At 42.3% G+C, this 18,677-nt stretch overlaps 1 long non-coding RNA gene across 1 annotated transcript in view; it reads right to left on the bottom strand.

Moving 5' to 3' along the window:
- Positions 1–202: 202 nt before the first annotated feature.
- The window catches only part of LOC125398238 (uncharacterized), a 34,795-nt gene continuing 16,320 nt past the window's right edge, over positions 203–18,677 (bottom strand). Inside the window, exon 4 of the long non-coding RNA XR_007231342.3 lies at positions 203–2,705. This is a non-coding gene — a long non-coding RNA (uncharacterized LOC125398238). The remainder of the gene's footprint in view (positions 2,706–18,677) is intronic.

Below are 18,677 nucleotides of genomic sequence, written 5' to 3'. Positions count from 1 at the left end.
CTCTCTATATAGCTCCGTAGACCTGCTTTGCCTTCTGAGTCCTGGAAATAAGATATTCAGCATTACTTTTACTAGCATTGGATCTTCAAACACTATATGTAGACAAATTTTCACTCCAGTGCAATCAGAGGTTAGTAAACATTATTATCATTTCACACATTTTAGATCTCAGAAACATTCAACTTTATATTCAAGTTTGATGAACAGGAGGAAATTGAAATTCCATGTCATTCTTTACTTTTCCAACTTCATGAATAAGAAAAACCAATCCAGTTAGTTTCTGGGCTTTATGTGATAGATTTTTCCATTATACCAAAAAAAATACCTTATTCCTTAATAAACAGAAAAGTCCAAAACATTCCAAAGAAGTTGTCACCCTTTTCTCCCAGTTGGGGAATGTCCTCTTCACTTCAGATTTGGAGGCCCCAATTACGGAGGTGTGGTGGGAAGAGAGAGAGAGTGGGGTAGATATATTAAGTGATGAGAGCTGCCCCTTTGAAAAGCCATGATGTGAACACTACTGAGCACAGATTGTGGTTTGCCATACATGGTAAGATTTAGTTTACTGTCTCATCTCATGAAAACCAAAAAGTCAATTCTCTACATGTGGATGCTATTCTAAACACAAGCTAACAAATTTCTGAGCCTACACAAGCTTGTTTGGGGGACCTAAGCACGTTAGGAGCAGATCCACGTGTGCACACGATTTTCTCACGAGGGAGACAGTGTCCCAGGGAGAAGGGAGAGATGAGAACTGGGTGTTGGGAAGCTGCATCTGTCCTGCGTGTGCCTGTTGCTCCACATGTCCCACAGGCAAACCGCCCACTGTCCCCATACCTCAGGCTTTTTCCAGCCGAGAGAATTATGCAGAACTAGCAATCTCTCCTAAGAACTTTAGTATTTGATTCCAATTATGAAGCTGTACCGGTTTTTTTTTTTTAAGTGGTATTAACTACATACACCTTTCCCCTTTCACTACTTGTAGTGTTTGCTAATTTCTCGACGCCCCTTGTCAATCTGAGATACTCTACTGCCAGAAGTGCTAACCCCAGCATCCTGGACTCTTAAGTAGCTCACATATTTTTATATTCAAAAACAGTTTCATGTCTCTGTTACTGAATGACTCATTTCCCAGAACTCTCACATTCTCACAGATGGTACAGCTGCCAAGTTTTACTTTATTTACATATGAAAGATTTCATATATCTCAGAGATAACCCACTTTGCTGAAAGTCTTTCCAGTCACAGCAAAAAGCCTCCCTTTTGAGCACGTACTTATCTTAAAAAGACTTTTCTGTTCACACAGTTCTTCAGAGAGAAATGAATACCCCTAAGCATATTTTAATTCTTCCCTATTCTTGTCGTGATCTTTTGCGCACACACTACAAAATGGAAGTGGGCCCTCCTGAGCTCTTACCCATCTTTACTCCACCTGAAAACAAAACTCAGCTATTTGCCAAGCTGGAGATAAATAGAAAGATCACAATATTTTCCTCTGTATTAACAAATACACACAAAGCCAAGAATTAGGCAGATGGTGATTCCTGTATGGAATGTCAGAACCGGGGAGGACTGGGGAGTAGGCTTGGACTACATAGTGAGACTGCACCTCCAATAAAGGTAAGAGCTAAAACCTGTCATTGGTTAGCCACCGCTACAGCTCTCTAATGAGAAATAAGTAGCAGACGACTGTTGGTTGAATATGCAAAGCCAAAGCCTTAGTTTATCCTAGGTCATTCTAGAACTAGCCCAGCCTAGTTCAGCAAAGCCGCGTATTAACTGAATTAAGCACCCAGAAGATCCATAAGCTCCTAATTGGTAATCAATAGCTATTTACTGAGTTTTACCAAACAGGGCAGGGTGTGTTGGCTGTCTTGACTGCTGCTGAGTTCTCAAGTAAAACACAGCCTGTGTGTGACTCAGAACCGTATACCCTCAACAAGAGAACATGGAAGGGGGAACAGCAGTCACGGATCACCAGGAAAATACAAAACTATCAGAGAAACAGTGTTGCCATGTGAGGGGAACATGTATCAGGTACACCTGGGTGGACCTGGTTATGACTGTCACAGGAAAGGGAAATCTTAAATCATATTCATAAGCTAGTTGAAATTCAAGATCCTATTTGACATAAAGAGTAGAGAGAGGCAATTTCATAGAAAAAGAATTCTTCAGAGGGGGGAGATTCATAGGATTCAGATCACAAGTGTAGTGGCCTCACACACAGATAGGGACACTTGCACTAACAGGAAATCCACTGTGGGAACAGATGAATGAACCACTGGCTCAGAGGGTTAGCAGGAGGAAGATGAGAAAGTTGGTGCTGGATCTGGAGTTTTCAAATGCATTGTGAGTGAAATGATATCTCAGACAGAATGGAACCTTCAAAAGGGGCATGAGAAGAGGTCATATTTAGAACTCAGGAAGGTGATTATGGTAGCTCCATAACAGGATCGCCAGCAGCGTTGATTATGTACACAAAGGGAAACGTCATTCTTTTTCATCCACTAACTGTCATCATGATTTGATCCTGCATCTGGAGTGGAGCCAAAGTCATGCTTTTGAAGTGAGGTTGGGAGTCTCCAGCGATGGTCACGGAAAGGCAGATATTCTGTCTGCTTCCACTTCTGAGGACCCCAGGTCAGCAAACTTTAGCACTAAGACCAAACTAGAATTCTTCGCAGCAGGACACCAAACTCATTGTCCTTAATGAAAAGAAATTGTATTACTAGAAGTAATGTGATAGAACAAAATACATATAAATGCACAGATCTTGAAAAGTAATGATTGTACCTTCTCAGCTCCCACTGCCTCTGCACAGCTCTCCTACTTCCGGTTCACAGATCCATACTCTCTTGACATTACCTAGATGTCCTTACCAGAGCAAGAAGGTTCTGGTGCAGAAAATGCAGTGCATTTTCTTTCTTCAAGAAGTATTTACTAATGACTTAAATAGTTCAAAGGTCTTGCAACATGAGCATTTTAATTATTCATTGACCGTCAGTAATTTAACTGAATTTGTTGAACCCTGCCCTATCATGTATCTGTTCTATCCTATATCTTGTATTCTTCATCCCACCACCCCAGTGACTTGTGTTTCCAATAGTTTGAAATAAGGTAGACTCTGAATGCACTGAGTTCCTAGTCTCCTCGGATCAACTGAATGCCTGTTTTGCTACTGTAAGCAGAAGAAATATTTATTATGCTTGTTGCTGAAGATGAAAGTGACACAAACTGGACCAGAATGTCTAGATTCATATATATGTGGTTATAGTATCTCTATGATCAGAAATTATTAAAGGAAAAAAAACCCAAACATGTTGGTCTGAATATTTCTGCTGAAGAAGACTGTAAAGTAAAGAGAGTGACAGAACCTTGTGATAATGTATAATGTATGTCTGAAGCACTATGAATCTCTCTGTGCATGCATGTGTGCCTGTTGTGAACACATGTGTGAATCCATGTATGTGTGAATGTGTGTGCATGTGCACATGTGTGTGCCTGTGTGTGTTCAGACATGTGTGTGCAGGTATGCATTGTGGTCACATTCTTATGTATATGTGAGCTTTTGTGAGAGTGAGTGAGTGTGTGTGCATGTATGTGTGTGTGTGTGTGTGTATGTGAGAGAGAGAGAGAGAGAGAGAGAGAGAGAGAGAGAGAGCATGGGTGCATGCACCCACATCTCTATTTGCATTTGAGACAGTGTTGATACATAGTCCAGGCTGGCCTTGAACTGGTCCTTCTGCCTCTGTCTCCCAGATGCTAGAATGGCAGAAAAAGTGTCTCATTTTAAAATGAAACTCTGTTGTTTCTTCGTGTTCAGTTAAGTAGAATCCAAAGAAACAGAAGTTTAGGGGATCCCGTTTTTATCATGCTAGCACTTCTATTGAAAAAGCGTTAAAACTGTTAACTTGTTATTTTTATTAATGTGCAATCAATTAATAAGAACATATGTGTCCTGCAAGACAGGCCCCGCAGATACTTAAATAAAGATTCCAGCGAACATGAGAACCTTGCCAATATTCAGAAACCCTGTTTCCTGGTGGAATTCACAGTTTGCTGTCACAGTTCAGAAAGATGCTTTCCTAAGCACAAATGTAAATATGTCCAAACACCCCAAATAAACCCATCAACACTGAATGCCATGTGAATTTAAGTCACACAGGAGTTCCGGGTGGTAATAGTGCTGGAGTCAGCAAGGCTTTGAAGAGCTCTGATTGCTTCTTAAAGGGTTCGTAGACCACTGCTTTCAAAAGACTTTCAAAGTCTGTGCTCGCACAGAAAGGGAGGAGAAGTGATCGGGTGGTGAATGCCAGTCGACCTGAAAACACCCCCACCCTCACTATGGAATGAGTAATCTGTTTAACATGCATTAACCCACACAGTGCTCATTGACTTAAGTCTTCACTAGAAGTGGGAAACTCAAAACAGCAGTACTGCCTGCTGCAGTAGTAAGTAAAATGCCAAGGCCAGTTGATATAATGAAATGGTAATTCCCTCTCCTGGAATTTGTCTTCATCCCTTCTCTGCCTGACAAGTCCCCTTGGCTTTTTAATATTTCTTTAATCTGTACACTTCCTCTGGCCCCTAGGAAAGCTGGAGGTGTCCACCTGGATGGCTTTGCTGTTCTTACATGGCTCGTTCCGTGATGCATGCTCTCAGTTCCGTTTGTCAACACTTCTCCCATACGTGACTTCCATCTTGGCAGAGGGTGACTTCTGCTCATCTTTTTCTCCTAAGACCTGACTTAATGGCTAAAGCATGATACTGGTAAGTGATTAATGCATGAATTCAATGTTACTCATACCCAATAGTTACTGTTGTGATATGAGGGTATCAGAGATTATGAAATGTAAATAAGATAGTTTAAATTTACTACATTCTTAGAATTTCCAATCATTTTGTTAGAAAATGTAAGGAAAGCCTTGACAGATGGTCCCCTGAGTTGCACTTGCAGCTCTTCCAGAGGACCCAGGTTCAGTTCCCAGCACCCACATCAGACAGCTCATAACCATTTGGAACTCAGCTCCAGGACATTCACTCCTCTGGCCTCTGTAGCTATCTGTACTCACATGTGTTGGGGGAGGGGTTGCTTGGTCATTCCAGGCTGCCTGACTAGCTTAGACCTGAAATAATCACACAGAAACTGTATTAATTAATTCATTGTTTGGCCCAGTAGCTCTAGCTTCCTATTGGCTAACTTTTGTATTAATTTAACCCATTTCTATTAATCTGTGTATTGCCACACGGCAGTGGCTTACCAGGTAATGTTCCCAGCATCGATCTCTGGCGGCTCCATGGTATCTCTCTGACTCTGCCTTCCTCCTCCCATGCTGTAGGCCAAGCCAGTTTTCTTTATTCATTAAACAATAAGAGCAACACATAGACAGAAGGACCTCCCACACCACATTTGGTGTTCATACACTCAGGGACACACATATACACATAAAATAAAAATAAATAAATTTTAAAAAAAAAATAACAACTAAAGGACCTAACAAAACTGAACATGGATAGGGGTCAGCCTGGTGTTTGGGAGGGAACGAGGGGCATCATGCCAGAGAGGAGAAGATTATAAATGACCAAATATAGATAATTCAGTGTGAATGGAACTAAAGACTCCTCTTTAGGGAGAAAGCTCGCATTGTTGAAAAGCTCAGAGGTGTGGTGATGAAGGGGCATTTGTGCCATTGTGAGAAGCGTGTTCTTCATTTGTAATGCACTCCAGTGAAAGGCTTCAAGGAGAACAGTAGCACAGTGTCTGATACCAAGAGCAACCCTCAGCCTGCAAGAAGGGGCAAACCTGGAGACAAGGGCTTCCCAAAGGAGGCTAGTTTAGCAAGCCAAGTGGGTGCTAAGTAGGTCCTGATCTCTAGCTAGAACGCACCTGAGAGCTGGGCTGAGAGATGATAAGAGGTAGACGTGGCCTCAGTAATGGGGCCGGCGAAGCGTGCAGAGTGCTCAGGTCAGTACATTTTGAACAAAATGAAAGGACTGCAGTCAGCAGGAAGAAACTGTCTGCCCTGGAGGACTAAGGGCATAAGCTGAAGTCGGCCACACCTACATCCTGGTGTGCTCACTCCGGGGCATCGATCATGTTGCACCCCTTCTAACGGGTGCAACTAGTACTAGTTTCCTCATTCACAGCCAAGGGTATCACCCTGCACAGAAGTCAAGACTAAACTGAGCTGTTTCTAATGTAACATGAATGCACTCATAAAAACTTCAACTTTGTTTCTATCTCCACTCTTCTTCTGGCTGGAATCTGGATCACAGCCCCCAGTTTTCCATCTACTTTGGTTCATTCCAATTTTTTTCATGCTTTCTAACAGAGGCCATTGTCTTCTTTCCTTTGCCACCCTCCCCCAAGAATAAGGCAAAAACAATATAATCAACTAGGAATCCTGGAAGGTGTGGCAAGTCTACGAAAGGGCCTTGGAACATCTTTCCACAGGATACACAGCTGCCACCTCACACATGCAAGCAGTCTCTGCCCTATCCTAAAGTCAGCTAGTTACAACTTCACAGGCTCCTATGCAAGGAGTACCTCTAAGCATACAATGGGCTTTATCTTTCCCTTGATTTCAAGAGACACATGGTGTTCTGCAGTGTTTGAGATGGGAAATCTTTGGAGATTTGCCTCTCCCTGCTCTTTCAAAACCTCATGCTATGATACCCTCAATAGGATAGCCATCCGACACCCTATTTTCTCCTGGAGACTCCCTTCTCTTGCTGCCTGTCATTACTCAGAATGCACCACACATTCCGTTCCTGTATGTACCCCTAAAAAAGTATAATTTATAATATAGCACCAGTGGTGTGGGAGAATTATCTGTATTCTGTCAATCATATTTGAATAAAACGTTGATTGGGCAGGCAGGCAGTATAGGCAGGAAAGCCAGACAGGAAGTAGAGGTGGAGCAAAGAGATTGGGAGTATTCTGGGAAGCAGGAAGCTCCCTCCGCAGTTCTGCCCAGACCACCGGAGAGGGAACATGTAAGCTGCCCAGCTGGAAAAGGTACTGAGCCGTTATGGCTAACATAGATAATGATAATGGATTAATATAAGTTACAAGAACTAATAAGAAGCCTGACCTAATGGGCCAATCAGTTTATAATCTTATGGAGTCTTGTGTGTGATTTTCTTTGGGGTTTGTTGGCTGTGGGGTACCGGGCAGGACAGAAACCCCAACAAGATGGCCCCTCATGCTACAGATGGCGCCCACGTGGATAACTGAATCCACAGAAAGCCTGAGAAAGCTTAGGAAAGAATAGAGTAAAGCATATTTTCTTGGTAGCAGCAATTTCTCGGGTCTGCTCTACTTGCTAGAGGCAAGCAAACACTTTCATCTAAGAGAGGCTTCCTGACTCAGCTTTAGCTGCAAAACCTTGCAGCTCTTTTAAAAGGTCCTGCCATGAAACACTTAAATGGTGTTTATGAAAAGCTGAATGCACGCTTTTCAGTTTTCAGCCGTAGCAGGAAAAAAGCTGCACTGTTTTAAAATGCCAGCTTTCTGGGCTGTTCTGCCAGGGCAAACTCTGACTCTTTCAGGCAGGCAGTCCAACTGAGTGTGGTCTGTGAGCAGAATGATGCAGCTTGCTTGCTGGCAAGGACCTTGAAACACCATAGAGTTGTGGCAGTGAACACAGCTCTGGCTGGTATCTCAGCCATGAGGCTGGAAATCTAAGGAATGGGCTGGATCTAACTGTCAAAGCTACGGCTTTAGTCCTACCTATTGAAGACTCGTGTGGTCAGAAAGAGAGAGATATACAGTAAAGAGAGATTCAAAGAGGAAGAAAACCTCTAACTGGTTTACAGTATGCTAAAAATATATGCAAGCTAAATGTTAAAGTCATTAAAAAGAAAAAAGAAAAAAAGGGAGACATAGGGTGTGGTGGTACACACCTTTAATCCCAATGCCTGGGAGGCAAAGGTATATTGACCTCTGTGACTTCAAGGTGTGGTAGTGCACACCTTTAATCCCAATGCCTGGGAGGAAGGGACAGACAGATCTCTGTGAGTTCAAGGTGTGGTAGCATATACCTTTAATCCCAGCACTGGGGAGGCAGAGACAAGTGGATCTCTGTGAGTTCAAGGACAGCCTGGTCTACAGAGTTACTCCAGGACAAAGACATACAGAGAACCTGTCTCAAAAAGTAAAAGTAAAAATAAAAGAAATATATGTTGAAATAAAGCCACATAAAGATGGAAAATACACAGAGAATCTTGATACTGCATGCTATTACGCTCTCTTTGAATTGTTTGAATGCTGAGCAAGCAGTAATAGTTGCTAAAAGACTTTTGTTTATAAATGCTGCTGAACTAACCCAAGATAGGTATTTTGAAAATACCTTGGCTTCAAAACTGAAGTCAAAAGGTATGTTACTTTGGAGAAGAGATTTTGCTTTTGTTTCCACAGAAAATGAGAGATTGTAGATTCATTCTGAGTTAAGAAAAATCCAGTATGATCAAGGAAGGCCACCTGAGAAATCTCCGACAGGAACAGATGGCCCAGATGTCTGAATTCTACATCCAGAACAGATTCAAGACTGCTGCCTGAGATGATCGAGACTCACAGGATACTGTAGTCAGGACTTGATTATAACTCTAAATTTTCTTTAGATCCCCATAAGATTATCAGTGCTCCCAATCAGCAGAAAGTAGCCTGAAATACTACGCCCACATTCCCAACAAATGTACTATGGGTATTTGCCTTTGTTTAAAAAAAAAAAAAGAGAGGGAAATGGTGCGGGAGAATTATCTGTATTCTGTCAATCATATTTTAATAAAATACAGATTGGTTAGGCAGGCAGTATAGGCAGGAAAGCCAGACAGGAAGTAGAGGTGGAGCAAAGAGACTGGGAGTATTCTGGGAAGCAGGAAGCTCCCTCTGCCTGTTCTGCCCAGACCACCGGAGAGGAAACATGTAAGCTGCCCAGCTGGAAAAGGTACTGAGCCATTATGGCTAACATAGATAATGATAATGGATTAATATAAGTTACAAGGACTAATAAGAAGCCTGACCTAATGGGCCAATCAGTTTATAATCTTATGGAGTCTTGTGTGTGATTTTCTTTGGGGTTTGTCGGCTGTGGGGTACCGGGCAGGACAGAAACCCCAACAAGCCGGCCCCTCATGCTACACACCAGCTTCTGTCCCCCAAAGTGATATACCCCCATAATCATAATATGCAAACACACTTATCTTGCTATAGCAGTGGTTCTCAACCTCCCTAATGATGTGACCCTCACAACAGTTCCTCATGCTCTGAGGACTCCCAACCATAAAATTACTTCCATTTCTACTTTATAACTGTAATTTGGCTACTGTTACGAATCATGATCAATATGTGTGTGTGTGTGTGTGTGTGTGTGTGTGTGTGTGTGTGTGTTTTCCAAAGGAATTACATGCCCTCCAAAGGGACCATGACCCACAGGTAGATAACCCCTGTTGATATTAACCTCTACCAAGGGGAGTTATTGTAGCATAAATAATAAAAACCCAGAAACAGAAATTGGGGTTCAACCCAAAAACCAGAAAGGCAAAGTAGCCAAGCCACTAGAGAAGTCTTACCACTACCAAAACTGAGTGACCGCAAACTAACCAGACTAAACCTCTCTCTCCTCCAATTTTATATTCCCTCTAGTGCTATGATTAAAGACCTGTGACTCCCTAGGACTCAAATTAATGGTGTGAGCCCACCGCCACCTGAATTTGTTTCTACATTGATCTTGCATAGCCCAGGGTGGCCTTGAACTCACAGAGACCCATCTGATTCTGCCTCCCAAATCCTGGGATTAAAGGTGTTTATCCCTATTGCCTGGGCTCTAGTGGCTTCACCTTCGCCTTTGGTCTTCGTGCAAGATTTATTTATCAAAATACAAATAATATACCACTACAAGTAATAAGACCCAAACATTAAATTACTTATATACACAACTTCTCAGGACAGCCTACAAAACTTCCCCTGTGTTGAAGTTCTTTTAAAATTCTGAAGAATAATGCAAACACTGAGTTCATACCTCCTTAAAGATGCGGATTTGGGACTACCACCATAGAGGTTTTAATTGCATGGTTCTGAGGTAAGGCTTATGGTTGTGATGAAGAATGCCCAGCTGAGGATGCCCGTGAGACTCCAGCATGTAGCTGCCATGCAGGTGTATGTTGTGAGTTCATACATCAGATGTCAGAAACAATTTCAACACACTCAGCATCAGCGGTGTGGCAAGGAGTCTCCTTTTTTTCTGTATCTGTCCAGAGAAGTAGTAGCAGAAGTTTTGTGCATGGGAGACAGAATAGGGAGACATGAGAAGATTAGAGATATTTCTAACTTCACCAGATGCAGGTCGGTGTTAGGAACATGGAATACTAGAAAGGGCAATGAAGAAGAAGCAAACACCTCTCTACTGAAAAGAGGGAAGGCAACTCCCATGTGTGGGGTTCCCAGAGGTCAAAAAGTCAGTTCTTTGAGATCTGGACCATATCAGACTTGGTCAAAATTGAGAAAAGGTAACACATGCCGACTTGATTGTAGCTACTACACTAGCAGAGTGTGAAGACAATTGGTTTAAGACATTTGTGTTTGTTGGCAGTGAACTCCAGGCAAATTGGTTCACACAGGGGATGTTTTGTACAATACAACTGAAACAGTGGTTAAGTTGTGGGAAGCCTCATTCAGCAATGACACGGAGCCTCTATTACCAGTCATGTCACCAAGACAATACCTTACTTTCTTCTGGTTTTCCAACTGTGATACCTACTGCCTTTCTTCAAGACTCTAGAGAATGAATGCTTTGCACCGCATCCTCACAACTTCCAGAACCTTGTGCCAGACTGTCTTAGATTCCAAGTGTATGACAACTAGTAAACAAAACAGGATCTGTTGGTTAGCACAGCTAGCCAGGTGAGTTTCTGTTGTGGAATCTAGTTTAAGATGTGTTGCATTTATTTATGGTTGTGGAACATTTGTTTAATGATGCAAAGCTGTGTTGCATTCTTTTACACAGCATTTGTTTAGCTCTGTGAAGCTGTGTTATTTTACCTGCCTAAATCACCTGATAGTCTAATAAAGAGCAAAACGGCCAATAGCTAGACAGGAGAGAGGATAGGGAGAAGTGACATGCAGAGCAAACAAACAGAAGGAAAAATCTAGGTAAGAGAGGCAGAGCAAGAAAAGGAGGAGAGGAGGATGCCAGGGACAAGCCACCTAGCCACCTAGTCAGCCATGGAGTAAAAAGGAAAACAAGATATATAGAATAAAGAAAGGCAAGAAGCCCTTAAAGAGAAATGGGATAATTCAAGTCAAAAAAGATGGTTAGAATCAAGTCAAGCTAAGGCTTGGCATTCATAAGAAAGAATAAATCTCTGAGTATTGATTTAGGAACTGGGTGGTGGGTGCTCAAAGAGTAAAAATCAAAAAGGAAAAAAAAAACCAGGTGGTTTTTTTGTTTGTTTGTTTGTTTGGTTTTTTTTGATAGACAGCAAAGCAGGAGATATCAAAAAAGCAGCAAGAAAACACCCATAGTGAAAATCAGGGCTCATAGATGGAGATGCTCAGCCATGCCATTTCTATTTTAACATAATTTCTAACTCACCATCTCCTTGTAGTAACGTGAAAAACCTACTGTGAAGAATAAATAACAAATGAAATACATCTAGCAAAGAGCTTCAGAAACACTAATCTGCAGTAAAAATTAGTCTGAGTCAATACACAACTGAGTCACTAGTGCCTCTCAGAGCCATGCTTAGCATAGGTGAAACTCATCAAATATTTGTTACAAGGATGAATGGCCAGATAAGTGAACAAATGTTTGTGCTTATGCAGAATTGGACTTGCTTAACCAGACAGCAGGAGATTCAATGAGGCTAACAAAAAGGTAAAGACTGCTATTTGTATGCTAAGCTTGAGTATTTTAAAAACACAACCTGGAAAGCTTTCTAGGTCCCTATTTCCCAAAAAGGTCTAAGAAGGTCAAAATTAAGCTAGAAATGTCAGAGAACTGAACCTCATGTTCAAATATGGTGCAAAGATTTTAATTTTAGCTATTACAACAAGGAGAGAGAGTACTTAAGCTTCCTGGGCACTTGGGTCTCAATTTTTATGAACAGTGTCTTGGTTAGGGTTTCCTTGGTTGTCATAAAATGCCAAGTAACTTATAGAGGGAAGGGTTTGTTCATTTTACACTTCTATATCACATCCATCATTAAAGGAAGTCAGGGAAGGAACCCAAGCAAGACTGGAGTCTGGAGGCAGAAGCTGATGTGTGGGCCAAGGAGGAACGCCACCACACTGACTTGCTTCTAATGACTTCTCAGCCTGTTTTCTTATAGCACCCAGGATGAGAAGTCCAGTGGCGGCACCACCCACAGTGAGCTAGGTCCTCCCACATCAGTCATCAACCAAGAAAATGCACCACAGGCTTGACCACAGGCTGATCTGGCATTTTCTCAATTTAGAAATGACTCCAGCTTGTGTTGAGTTGACATAAAGCTAGCCAACACACCCTGATTTGAATCCTGGAATGCAGCCTTGTAAAGAAGCTCTAATGATACATCTGGTTCACAGTTGAGGACAAAGTAACACCCCAAAGCCTTAACACCCTGCTTCTGGCATTTACTGGGCGGTAAAGCTGTGAGATCAAGATTTATTTTTAAAGATTTATACTTCTTCTTTCTGGAAGGTTGAGACAAGAAGCATCCCATCTGGAGTTCATCCTGGTCTACATAGGATATTCTAACCAACCTGGAATACATAGTGAGATTCTGTCTTAAAACAAACAAACAAAAACTCCCCCGATATTGGAAGCTTCTAGAAAACTAGTAGTCCAATCAGGAAGACCTGCAGCAGGTCACAGGTAGAAGTGAATGTTCTGTTATCCACATTGGAGGCCAGGAAGGGCAGGATAGCAGAAAGGCCTCTGGTGTCCCACTTGAAGGGTTAGGATCCATCCTGTGGCCCACATCCAGACCCTTGAAGACTGGAGCTTGCTGGTGGGTGGTGCAAGCCAACTACACAGGCTACAGCAATTGCTCTTGGCTGCCCTCCAAAGGCACTTTTAAGAAGTAGAAAATAGAGACACAGGAGATGATGGCTCAGTGGGTGAAGTGTTCACTGCACTCACTCTGGGGACTGATCCCCAGCATCTCTGTAGCAGGTGGTATAATGACCCATGTGCCCTTAGCACTGTGTGGTGGGTGTAAAACAGTGGGTTCTTGAAGCTTGTTGGCCAATTAGCTGAAAGAGTGAGCTAAATGTCTCCTGAGACTTTCCTTTCCTCTCTCCCTTCTTCTCTCTCTCTCTCTCTCTCTCTCTCTCTCTCTCTCTCTCTCTCTCTCCTTCTCTCTCTCCCTTCCTTTCTCTCCCTCCTTCCCCCCACATATAAACATACTAATAATAAAGAAGTAATTGAGAAAGATATCCCAACATCAATCTGGCCTCCACAGTTTCCTTCACTAACAAGCAGGTTCAGCACACACATGCAGACCACATACACCCGTGCACACTCATCCCCAAAGAAAAGATATATAAGAACCAGTTCTGAAATTAATATAAAATCACAAGAACTTGAAAATTTGCCAAAAAGAACTATGAGAAATGAAAATAAACCTAGTGGAATTATCCAAGTCATAGATATTTGCAAACAATAAAATCTCATGCATATATGGTCAGATCGTCTTCAATAAAGATAGTGAAGCTATTTCAAGGAAGGGGGGCAGTCTTTTCCACAAAAGTTGCTGGTAGAAAGTCATGCTAACAAGTATGGATATCCTTAGACTACACACAAAAGTCCAACCGTGCTAGGCATGGTGGCATATACTTCAAGCCCCATTACTTAAGAACTGGACACTATTAGTCACTTGAACCCAGGACTTGGAGGACAGCTTGGGAAGCATGGTGACATCTTATCCTCAACTAATAATCAAAACCTTGACTGTAAGGCTACCACTATGAAGTGATTTTAAGAACATAGGAAGCTTACCTCATAATATGCACCTTCCAAATAATAGCCTAACTCTGACAACCAAAACTCAAACAAAATTATTAGTGATTATTGTCACAAACCAATATGCTTCTGTAGATACGTGGAACCATCAATGGAGTGACTAGCTAGCCCACAGAATGGAAGAACATATTTTTAAAGCATATATCTAATAAAGGATTAATATTCGAAATATATAGAGCATTCCTATAACACAATAATGAATATTTTTGATGGGCAAAGGGTTTAAACAGGCATTTCTTTAAAAGTAAATAAATAAATAAAAGACCTACAAAGAGCTGAGAGGCGAATGCAGTGAAACCTGGCACTGACAATCCTCTGGGAAATACAAATTAAAACCATGATCTATTCAATCAAGTCTGTAAAATTGGCCATTATCTCTCTCCCCAATTCCCACGTCTAAAAAAAAATGTTTTGGTGTGTGCATGGAGAAATGGGCACTCTTGTGCACTGTTATTGTGAACTACTTCATCCATGCACAAAAGCACTGAGTTAACCAGGACTTCCCCTCCCAAAACTCACCGACCACACAGGTGCAAAGATACACCACCATGGAAGCTCCAGGTCCACCCTGGCTACTCTTCAGCTACAAATATTTAAATCCACAGAATGCATTTACCTAGGACTTTTCCTGTTACCATGTATGTTTGTGTACATGTGCGTACATGCCTAAACAGTTACATGTGTGTATGTGTGCATGGATGCGTGTGTGAATGTATGTTTCTGTGTGCAGGTGTGTGTGTTCTTGCATGTATATGTGTATGTGTGCGTGCATGGTCGTGTATATGGCTGTGCGTGTATGGGGGTGTGTCCATATGTGTGTGTGCAAGTGGGTGTGATTTGTACATGGACACCAGCTCTAGGTGAAGTACTTCCCCATGTCATTCAAAAAAAAATCAGCCTCTTACATTTCACTTGAGAGTCTGCTGGACTCTCCTCTTTCCCATCGCTTTCATGAACACGCTTGCAAGAAGGTGTCATACTTAGCTGTGCAGTTTGGTAGAAGGGGCCCTGAAGCAGGAGTCTGGCATCCCAGGGCCTGGCTTGACACCACACTTCACAGCATTCACTAAGTGACAGAGACAGCAGTGTGCTCTGTGCTGGACCCAGAACTAAGGCTTTCATGTGTATTGCAGTTTTCAAAATGTGCCATGATGTGGATCTCATTGAAACGCTAAAACCCAAAGGCTACATAATCTGCTCAAATTGACAGTGCCAGTAACTGCCAAAACCAGGATTGAGACACGGTGTTTAAATCCTGGAGATAGGCAGGTGCATTGCTGCAGTATGGCCTCGCCATCTCTCCTTCCTTCATTGGAAAATCAGCCGCCACCAGCCTACTCCATTCAGTCTAACATAGGTTCGAGATAGGCTATTATATTCGCTTTGTCGGCCTTCAATGCCTGGTGTTTGCACACTTTGAAAGCCTTTATTTTTATGGCAATCCTGCCCAGCAAGCATCTTTTTCTCTGGGACACTCTAAAACTTGTCTTCCTCTTTCTGTCTGGCTGTTTGATTCCTGTTCAATGGAGGCTGTGTTCTTCTGCGCTCTGAGTTTCAGAGTCTCACTCTAGTGGAGATGCTTCTGGGTGTGGGAAAGTGTTTCCTCCTGCTCCAAGCTGCACTGGCTCCATGTTTGTCAACTCTCAGGGTTTCTCTGAAGGGTCCTTTCCTTTGCCTTTCGTGGATGTGATGCCTTCCCCCAGGCTGGGGCTCGATGCCCTCCCCTTCTCTGTCGTAGGGCTGGGTCCCATCTGGTGAAACCTATTATCCTCATTTCCCTTTACTTTCCCCTCTCTTCGGTTCTGTGATGTTTCCCTCCTCCTGGCTCTTCACATGGAACTCACACAAAGCTCTCCCTCTCTTGAAGTGCTCTCTACCTCCGCGGGCCAGCCTCTCCCCACTGCTCCTTTGGCTCATCCTCTTATTTACCCTCTGCCATTGTTTCCGTTCTCCTTTGTTCTTCCACCACAACCAGAATTCTATATTCTTTATCCCATCCACCCACAGCACTTCAAAACGGTACCCTCTTCCTGCATTCTCTTTCCCCCCTCCAGGCCCCAGGGCTTCCCCGCACTCACTCGGGAGAGATGATAGGACTTGCTTCAGGATTTTTTATCGGGCTCTTTCATTCCAGGACCTAAAGAGGGTAGAGCTACTTTTGAGCACCTTTTATGAAAAGCTGTGGGGAAATGTGTCCCTTTTCACCATAAAGGTTACAAATAGTATCCCATTGACAAAGGACTCTACTATACCCTGGCTGTCTAGACCCAAATAATAATAACATTCCTCCCAGCTGGAGGAGCATATTCACTCAGCCCTGTGAAAGCAGAACCCTTCTCTTTTCTCAACTGAAAAGTTACTTGTAATTAGTTTCTCAGTGCCTACAATATCCTTTCTTTTATTACTGTAATTTCCTTCTTTGTTTTAAGCCTTCTCCCCACTCGGTGTTATGGTCTTCAAGGAACCAAGTATCTTCTTTAGTCCAAGAATATTTTTCTTATTCTCAGACTCCTGTCGTCTTGTAGAAATTTCCTCCATAACCCTAAGTCACACTTGAAAATGACACTTGGTTTGTGTTAATTATACAGATTCAATCTTGGAACTTTGGGTTGTCCAAACTGCCTTTGGAATGTGACCTGGAGTACCTGCTTCCCGTGCTTGGGTTGGAGTGTTTCTCCTGGGGTCTCATGTCTCTGTACATACCTGTAAAGAAATGGTCCCGCATGGTCCATGGGCTCTCTTTGTCCTTTTGCCATATGTCCTCTATCGCACAGGTTGTGACAATAAGAAAAACTTGTAAAAAGAATTCTGATACATAAGCATGGGGAAAGTAGTAGTCCAGTTGTAGTGGAAGAAAAAAGAAGGAAGCTAGCGGCACAGCCATCGACCATCTTTTCGGGTTTGGGAAGGCCAATGAGATGGCTCAGAGGTAAAGGCACTTAAGTCTGACAACTTAAGTTTGGTTCCTTGGACCACGTGATAGGAGAGAGCAAACTCCTGTGATTTGTCCTCTGACTCCCATACCTGCTTCAAGGCACAAATGTGTATGCACATGAATCAATTCATTAAATAAGAAAAGGTTGATTATTTCTGAGAGACATTTTCTGATAATCAATCATTCAGGTAAAAACCTCTGGTCTTTGTCTCCTCTTGATACTATACTAGTTTGCAAAGATACAAACATGACCCCAAACGACTTGGACATGAAAGTATTGTAGTATCATCATCTGACAAAGTTTCTTGGAACTTAGCACCGCCTACAAATTAAAAGTTATACAAAAGGTTGGGACCAAATTTTGACAAGATTAGAATTGCATAAAACTTAATCTAGCTCTAAATGTTGACAATAATATCTTTGGGGGATACATTTCAAAGTATAAAGCATTTGATGTTTGAAGTGGGTTTCTACAAGTTGATCATTATGGAACAGTCCTGTTCACAGAATTGCTCAATAAAAGTCAAGATCCAGCCAATGCCTCCGATGCCACGGAAAGAAATGTATGGTGTAGCCCTGGCCAGCATTTAGCTAGTGGTAATTCCATCTCAGTCCCAATCCAAAAGTCTCCTAATCACACACCTTGAAAACACACTCGCTAGCAATTTGATGTAAGAATGATTTCAGTCCTGCAAGCATTCCTGTAGTGATATGAAAGGCATATGTTGTTTGAGGTTTAGGACATGAAAATTCTAACTTTGGGCACTAATCAGTTTTTCAGGCACGATGTAGTGCAAACAGCCTTTATGTTCAGAATTCCTATCTGCCTCTCACTATCCTCCTCGGCTTTCCCAGTACCTGCTGTCTGATGTCTGAGTAAGCCCTTCTACAATTCCAAAAACAGAGAAATCACCCTGAGCCAGGCAAGCAGTGCTTTTGGTCTTCGACACAGACATTGGTGCAAGGTGATAGAGTGGCTATCAGAATGAACTTGGAACTTTCCAATAATTCATCTTGTCGTAAATAGAAAGTCTAAATTCCTTGCAAGCATTTTTGTGTCTACCATACAGCAAGCCTACCTGAGAACAGAATCAGATGGCGTAGGAAAGAAAACCTTAGAAACCTTTAGAGAGGCACAGCAAAGCCAGAAAACTCCCTCTAGCTCTGTCTGCACTGATATTTACGTAGACCAGTGGTTCTCAACCTTCCTAAGGCTGTGACTCTTTAATACAGTTCCTCATGTTGTGGCGACCCACAACCATAAAATCATTTTGCTGCTACTTCATAAGTCTAATTTTGCTACTGTTATGAATCACAATGTAAATATCTAATATGTGATCCCCAAAGGGGTCATGACCCATAGGTTGAGAACCACGATGCAGACCATTTTAATGCCCCTATTTTAAAATGCTGAGGTGAATTTGGTTTGTCTCATGTGCGACCTAAAAGTATCTACGTGGGACAGCTCTGGTGGAGCTCCCCTAGGGTGACACAGAGCTATGTGGTACTAGATCTAGGCAGTTTGCTTTGTTCTCCAGGGACTGTAATTTGTAACATGGTAGCTTGTATTTTTCAGAGATAGATTATTTAATAACAAAGCAGCATAGAAATGTTTAACTGATAAGTTATCAATAATGGATATAGCTGTCTCATTAAAAATGGGTGAAATATGATGGCAGGTGTGGGCCTTGGAAGACGGGTGGAATCTGGGTACAAGGAAGACCATATATCTAAAGCAG

This window comes from Myodes glareolus, chromosome 5 (genome assembly GCF_982192425.1).
Source record: "Myodes glareolus chromosome 5, mMyoGla1.1, whole genome shotgun sequence".
In the NCBI taxonomy this organism is placed as follows: Eukaryota; Metazoa; Chordata; class Mammalia; order Rodentia; family Cricetidae; genus Myodes; species Myodes glareolus.
The sequence above is the reverse complement of the archived record's forward strand: the minus strand, read 5'-3'. Positions and strand labels throughout refer to the sequence as shown.